Raw genomic sequence first — 8,801 nt, 5'->3', positions numbered from 1 at the left:
AGGGGTGTTGGAAGGGGAGGAGGGCGGGGGGTGGGAGTGAATGGGTGACGGGCACTGGGGGTTATTCTGTATGTTAGTAAATTGAACACCAATAAAAAAAATAAATAAATAAATAAATAAAAGGGGGGCAGAACTATTTATTGTATACAGTGCAAAGAGCGCATCTTCCCCCTTGCTTCTTACCAATAAAAACAAGATTAGTACATTGCTTAGCTCAAGCTATAGACCGAATGATTAGGTCCTTTCAAAAGTCCTGTGTGGATATCCTAAGCCCCAAGGTGATGGTACTAGAAGGTGGGTCCTTTTGGAGGAGATTAGATCACAAGATTGAAGCTTCTCATGGATAAGATTAATGCCCTTCTAAAAGAGACCCCAGAGAGCTCCCTTGTCCTTTCCATCTTTTGAGGACACAGTGAGAAGATGGCATCCTGTGAACCAGGGAGCAGGCTCTCATTGAATCTGCCAATGCCTTCACCTTGGACTTCCCAACTTCCAGAACTGTGAGGAATAATTTTGTGTTGTGTATAACCCACTCCATCTGTGGTACTCTGTTATAGCAGCCCAAATGGATTAAGACAGTTTATAATAAGCACTCAATAATGTTAACTAAGTGCTATATATGCATCATGTCACAATTCAATCAGGTAAGGGCTATTAAAATCCCCATTTGATAAATACACAAACACACTTTCATATTGATATACTTAGTGGACGGCAGAGTTGAATTTGAAGCCAGGCCATTTGATTTCCTAGATTAGATGAAGGGGAATGTTGCCTTCTACATCTAGATATTGGCCCCTCAGTGGCCCATCTCTTCATGTTCAACAGCAGTGGCAGCAACTTAAGCAAACATTGGCCTCATGGTTGCCATTCAGCAGACCAGAAGTGAGTGGAGTCCTATCTAATAACCGCAGTGAGGTAGAGTAAGAGAGGAGAAACATGGTTCCAAGAACTAGACCGTGTTGCTTTATGGACATATAGTCTCTCAACCCCTTTAGACCAATTCTGGAAGATATGAGAAAACTGGACTTCCAAAGAATAAAAGGAGCAGATCTGGGGAACTACAAATTTATGGCTGCTTTTGCCCAAACTTTTACCCTAGGCCTGGCTCACCTAAATATAAGTACATATGTGTATGAAGATATTTAGTCTATGTATAATCACGAAGGGATTGACTCAACACTTTCTCAGTAGGGTGTTGGAAAAACCTGTAGCTGAAAGTAAGATAAGCAGATCTCTACTTGTTCTGGCTCTGATCCACCTGCTGATCCTTTTGTAACTCTCATTCCAGTCTTTACCCTTGGTTGTATCATACAGATTCAGGCCAGGCTGGGAATTTCCTGGTATGGGGCGGGGAATAGAAACTGTATGAAGTCCTCGGTCTGTGTACAACTGTTCAAGGTTCAGACTGGAATGCTCAGAATTTACATCTACAACATGCTAATTGTTCTAGATATTTCTTTGTATTTGCTACAGTCAGCCCTGTGTACGTGGTCTAATTCTCCTTTTGCTCTTTGCAAATGGTTTTCCTTTGATTCCACTGCTGTGGTGGGATGGTTTTATTGATAGCCTCATTTCATTTATTTATTTATTTGATGGCCTGCCTTTATTTTTTTTTTTTTAAGATTTTATTTATTTATTCATGAAAGAGAGAGAGAGAGTGAGAAAGAGGCAGAGACACGGGCAGAGGGAGAAGCTGGCTCCATGCAGGGATCCTGACCCCGGGACTCTATCTGGGGACTCCAGGATCACGCACTGGGCCTAAGGCAGGTGCTAAACCACTGAGCCACCCAGGGATCCCCGATGGCCTGCTTTTAGAGGGAAGTTCCAGATGGAGTGCTTTATGAGGACTCTCCCACTATACAGAAGCAATTTACTTTAGTTGTTTGGGGCATTACTCAATGCCATTGCCTTACCCCCATCCCTACTGCATTATTTATAATTATTACATAGCTTGAAGCAAGAAATCATTTGCATATGAAAAGCAGTAGACCTTGTTCTTCCTGTGTGACCTTGGGCAAAACATTTAACCTCTCTAATCCTCAATTCCTTTGGCTGTAAAATGACAATTAAATGATAGCCAGCAACAAATAGAAAAAGCAGCCCCTCCCCTTTCTTTGGCTTGTTTTAAATATTTATAAGGAGACAGTTCCTTGCTATTTATTTACTTATTTTTAAAGATTTGGGAGGGGAAGTAATGTTCGAAACTAGCATTTGGGGTTCTGAGAAAACTTTAGCTCTCTGAAATTAACAGTTCTTTGTGTTCTTTGTTTACCAAATGCTTCTGACAAAATGTTAAAAAAAAAAAAAGATTTTCTCAGAGATTTCACTGTCTATATCAAGTCATTTTCAGTCTGCTGATGATTTCCTCAAACAGAATTCCTGAATTTCTTGGAGGGTTTTTTTTTTTAAAATAATAATGAGAAATTTATTCAAAGGCAGATGCTGGTGAATGAAGAACTAATGGCAGGTTTTGGTGTTTTTTTTTTTTTATTGTAGTAAAATAAATATAACATAATTTTATTATTTTTTTTTAATTTTTTTTTAATTTTTTTTTATTTATTTATGATAGTCACACAGAGAGAGAGAGAGGCAGAGACCCTTTGTAAGTGATTCGGTGGCAGCAAGACAGTCACAGTATCATGCAACCATTACTCCCCTCCGTTTCTACCTTACTCATCTTCCCCAACTGAAGCTGCACCAATTAAACATTAACTCCCCATTTTCCCCTTCCCTCCGCCCCTGGCAACCACCAGGAAGATAATTTTAATAGTACATATTTTTAAGGAGAAAGGAACAGGATGGGGCTTCCCTAGCTTGTGGCAGGCATTGTTTTTCTATCGAAAGCCTAAATCATTTCTAAACTATCCCACTGAGATGTTAATCTGGTTTCTTGGCATCAGTGGCCCCAGAGGAATGCCCAGTTTGACCTGAGCACCTGGCTCTCTGGGGGGCTTATTGTGGGCTGCCAGGGGACCTGACCGCAGCCTCCTCCCCTCCTGCTGCTTTGAGAAATCAGCCCTAGTCTTGATATCCTGTTTTAGGCCCTGCTTAGCCTCTCCTCCTTCCTTGGGAGCCTTGAATTTCAGGCCAGGGACTCCAGCTGGTTTGACACCCGCCTGACCATGCCAGGCCAGTTTCCACCCCACCAGGAATTTACATTCGGCAGCCCAACCCCGTTTCCTCCAACCCAAATACCGACCTGGGAAAGGCATGCTAGATCTTGGCGCTTATCTGTAAACTGGAGAGGGTGAATTAATTAGGTAATCTCAAAGGTATACGGCTGCTTTAAAGTTGTTACTCTCTGTTTAAGACAAATAGTGGTCCTAACGTAATTGCCTAGATTGTTCTGTACAAATTCTCTCTCATGCTGTTACTGGTCATTTTTGTTGTAAACACAAATGCTGAAAGCATTATCTTTGCTTTGAAAATTCAGCTAATGATCAGCAAAGGGTTAATGCATTTAGGAGTAAAGATAATGTTTTGTCAGTACAAAGAATTTCATATCCTGAATATAATCCTGAAATCATGGGAGATCTCTGAGGAGCCTTTAGCTGGACTATATTGTCTTTGCATCAAATGGTTTTGGCTTTCACTCCAATACAGTTTTAGCCCAGGCCAGGACTAGCAGCTTGCTATTTGATAGGGCTATTTGCATTTCAAAGCTAATCAGTATTAATCAGCTGGTGAGGAAGAGTAAGAGGGTCATTGTGTGTATTTTATTATTGTGTAAACTTGGAAAACAAGCTGAGAGGCTGAGAGCTCACTCATATTCTAGCAGATAAGAAAGTGGTTTAACATGAAAGGTCGCTTAATGGGTGTGTTGCTCTTTTCTTCCCACTTGTAGGACTGCTAGGATTTATAAGGAAGTAAACAAAATGTGGAGAAAATAACCACGTTTATTTCCAATACAGATCTAATACTTAAGGTGAAAGCATTTCTTAAATCTTTAGCTTGTATTCCCCTGTAACTAGATGGTTACTTTTTAAGGATCTTTAATAGCTTGAATTATGTTTTGCGGCTCCTGGGTGTCTCAGTTGGTTAAGCATCTGCCTTTGGCTCAGGTTATGATCCCAGGGTCCTGGGATCAAGCCCTGCTTTGGGTTCACTGCTCAGAGGGGAGCCTGCTTCTCATTCTCCTCCCCTCTTGTGCTCTCTCTCTCCATCTCTGTTGCTGTGTCTGTGTCTATGTCTGTCTCTCTCTCCCAAAGAATTATAATGTTTTATTGGCCAATTCAGATCAAACTTTAATTCTAAGTCTTAATCGGTGGTTCTTAACCCCAGAACATTAGAACTGTAGCTGGGATGCCGGGGTGCAAGAGTACCTGGCTCTGGGGGTCCCAAATGGACATTGCCTGTGACAAAATCCAAAGGCAGAGAAACAAGTGGTGGTGAAGCGAAAAAGGGATTTCAGTGAGGCCAAAACCAGGAAGACAGTGGATTAAGCCCTCAAAGACTGTCTCCAAAGTGCTGATAACACTTCCAGGTTTATATTAGGAAAATGTGTGGCAGAGGTGGGCGAGTCCATGCAGGTGGGCAGTAAAGCCAAATCTACCACTGTCTTGGGGTCAATCCACATGGGTCTTGCTGGCTCGAGGCAGTTCTTAACGCTTGAGGGGGTAGTTTTGGTTCCCATCAAGGGATGCTTTGCCTATTGGGTCTTTTGCCTGAGTTGAAGGAGAAGCTGGAAAGAAAAAGTTAATCAATTAGAAAGTTTGAAGTCAACATAAAGGTAATTGAAATCTTTTTTCAGAATCATCAAAGGCAAAGAAAAATACTGATATTTGTTCGCACCCCCAGAGAATGATAAATTGGTTTGGGGTGGGGCCTGACCATCAATATTGTTTAGTAGTTCCCAGGTAATTCTCCTGGGTTGAAGGTTGAGAACCACTATTCTAATTTTTATCTTGTGCATATCTTTATTCTCAAAAGAAACTCAGAAACAAAACCAAAACTGTGTTTTGTTCCCAGGGTCAATAACTGTGGTCTCAATTTTTGATTGCACACATCTATTAAAAAAAATTAGAGCACATACCAAAGTATCCTTGTGTGTTTGTACTACTTCACTAATATATTTTCTATATTATAAAACTGAAGAGTAGACATTTGTATAAATATGAAAAATAATGTTTTCTTTCTGTACCCCTGAGTATTCTTGTAGCCACCCTGGAAACCATTGTTTCACAGGATAAAGTCCAAATTCCCTAGCATGGAATTCAAGGTTTTCTCCAAGCAGAGTTTTATCTCCCTCATATCATTGTTATATACCATATTGTGTTTTGTTATATTTCCTATTGCCTTATAGGCCTCTTTCCTGAGAAATAGACGATGAAATGGAAACTTGCATGTGGAAGGTGTACCAAGGAGCAAAGGAAATAGGATCAGGCTGAAGATGGAGGAGATGCAGTTGTAACAGAATTCTGGAACCGGGTGACCCTTCAGAGTTGAGGCAAGGGATTTAGGCCTTCATCCCGCATTAAGTAATTAATCTGTGTGAGCTGCTCTTGGGTGAGGTGGTTCTAACCTGCCAGCTGTTGGGGGAATGAATGAATGCTTCCAGTTCCAGGAGGAATGCTTGCCACAACATCCGCCACATTCCCTGCAGCATGTCTCAGCACAATTTCTTCCTTATACATGAATATTTTACTGTCTGTCCTTAGAAACCTAGCACTCCCTGGAAGTTTAATTTAAACCACCACCACTGCCTCAACGTTTCTTTGTACTCCTCCATTGAGAGCAGTACCAGGGGACACAGCACAGCAGCACAGGCAGGGATTTGAGGATGCTTGGGTGGCTCAGTGGGTTAAGCTCTGACTTTTTTTTTTTTTTAATTTTTATTTATTTATGATAGTCACAGAGAGAGAGAGAGAGGCAGAGACATAGGCAGAGGGAGAAGCAGGCTCCAGGCACCGGGAGCCCGATGTGGGATTTGATCCCGGGTCTCCAGGATCGCGCCCTGGGCCAAAGGCAGGCACCAAACTGCTGCGCCACCCAGGGATCCCTTTTTTTTTTTTTTTTTTAATTTTTAAAGCTCTGACTCTTGATCTCAGCTCAAGGTTGTGAGTTCAAGCCCCACATTCAGCTCCATGCTGGGCATGGAGCCTATTTTGGGGGTAAAAAGGGGGAGGGGGCAGAAAGTAGGGACTTTGATGTCACAAACACTGTCTCTCTTCCAAATTTCTGTAGTTTACTTAAATGATTTAAATGGCAAAATAAAAAAACAAACTAAATGGCAAAATAAACATAATTAAGATGCTGTAGTGATTTTTTCATGTTTATTTAATTTAAAAGTTTATTCTGAAATAATATTTATACTTTTATGAAAAATTGACTTTTTTCAGATTTATGAAAATCTGATGACAGAGTAACAGATTTTTTTTTAAATATTTTATTTATTTATTCGTGAGACACACAGAGAGAGAGGCAGAGACACAGGCAGAGGGAGAAGCAGGCTCCATGCAGGGAGCCCGATGTGGGACTCGATCCAGGGTCTCCAGGATCATATCCTGGGCCAAAGGCAGATGCTCAACCACTGAGCCATCCAGGTGCCCTGGAATCAACTTCTTCTAAACTCTTGTTAATGGTGATATTTTGATCTCTTTCCATGAATCGCAAATATTCTTAGTGGCATCTAAAATGGTAAATCTGGGCAGCCTAGGTGGCTCAGCGGTTTAGAGTAGGCATCCCAGAGTAACAGATTTTTTTCATTCAACTTTATGGTCATATAATTTATGTGAGAATGGCTTTTTGAAGAAATCTTAATTAGGAAAATAAACTTGTCATATATATATGTTTACACACACACACACACATATGCATTAATTAAATGAATTACTGGTTCAGGGCACCTGGGTGGCTCAGTTGGTTAAGTGTGTGCCTTCAACTCAGGTCGTGATCTTGGGGTCTTGGGAATCAAGCCCCCCATAGAGATCCCTGCTAGGTAGGGAGTCTGTTTCTCCCTCTCTCTCTCTGCCCCTTCCCCCCAACTTGTACACCCTCTCTCTCTCAAGTAAATAAAACCTTTAAAAAAAAAGATAGAGAAATTACTGGCTCATGAAATTTAAAATGCAGATATAATCACTGTATTTCAACACTAGTCAATCATGTTAATTTATATATTATTCCATATATTTATAATATATATATGTCTACTTATAATATTTATTTATTTTTAAAGATTTCATTTATTTTTATTTTGTAAAGATTAATTAATTTATTTATTAGAGAGAGAGAGAGAGAAACAGAGACACAGGCAGAAGGAGAAGCAGGCTCCATGCCAGGAGCCTAACGTCAGACTCGACCCCGGGACTCCAGGATCATGCCCTGGGCCAAAGGCAGGTGCTGAACCGCTGAGTCACCCAGGGATCCCCAAAGATTTCATTTATTTATTTATGAGAGAGAGAGAGGCAGAAACATAGGCAGAGGGAGAATGAGGCTCCATGCAAGGAGCCCCATGCAGGACTCAATCCTGGGACTCCAGGATCACACCCTGAGTCAAAGGCAGATGCTCAACCACTGAGCCACCCAGGCGTCCGTACTTAGGATATTTATAATATAGAATATATATGGCCATTAACTTCTTTTGTATGTGCTAATTATTTGTTGAACACCTGTAGCATCTATAATACAGGAAACATTTTAATTAGTGCTACTGGAGAAACAGATGAAATGGGATTCCTGTTCTGAAGTACTCAAAATTAGTTAACTGATGAAAAATAAACAATAATAAATATTTCAAGTAACATTTCAAGGAAAAGGAGACCTGCTGGAAATAATTTAAATCCTCCATGTAATTGGTACTGACCTTTCTGAATATACCATAGAATTTTAGGAGCCAGGCTGGTCTGGAGGAGTTTTCTCAAAGGATAGATAGGATTTAGACAAGTTATGAATCCCTTAATTAGTAGTGACCTGATCTGAGAAATAGAGCGGATCTTTATGAACTGCTTAATATATGTATGCTAGGTCCTCAGTTATAAAAAACAACAACAGTAATTCATGCAAACACACACACGTAATTTAAATAAGTGCTGAGGGTATAAATTGAATATCTGGAGAAGAATGGGGAAGGATTCAAGGTTTGTGGTACAATTTAAGGGAAACAACCAAGGTGGCAGAGATCCAGACGTGCTAGGAGGTCAAGGTGAAAGTCTATTTGATGGAAGTGAAGTCCTGAAACAGGAATGGAATGGGCAAGAGGACAAGCAACAGAAGTATGTTGAGAGAGATTTTTGTAGACCTTAAGTAATACAATTTAGACTGTACCCTGTATGGTACCGGAAGAATGCATAGAACTGTACTAAGGGAACACAAATCTGAACATGTTACTTCCAAGTCCTAGGATTTCCATGGGTTAAGTCTGAATTCATCAACCAGACTTACATTCCTCAATTTCTCAAAACTTTCTCTTAAATTTCTCTTCATTCCTTAATCTCCTTGTTTTCTCCTTCCTCTGACATCACCATGGGGTTGCTATACACACCTTCAGATACCTCATCTGGAGTTAATTTTCCTATTTTCTCAAAGCTCTCTGTTTAACTCATGGTTATAGCCACTGTTAGATTGTCTCTGGAGCAGACATGAGTCTCAAGAACCAGGCTATGCGTAGAGAGAGAACAGATAATGTTCTGTTCATCTTTGTATCCACCTCCTTCCAGCACTCAGTACAGACTAGAATTGAGTGAATGTTATTTGAAATAGTGATTTCTTATTATAAACCAATGAAAATAATGTCATTTCCTCTTACAAACTGACAGTAATACACATTACAAGTAGGCCCAACATAAAAAGCTGCTTAATGG

Source organism: Canis lupus, chromosome 30 (assembly GCF_048164855.1).
Source record: "Canis lupus baileyi chromosome 30, mCanLup2.hap1, whole genome shotgun sequence".
NCBI classification, from domain to species: Eukaryota; Metazoa; Chordata; class Mammalia; order Carnivora; family Canidae; genus Canis; species Canis lupus.
Note: the sequence above shows the minus strand (reverse complement) of the source record.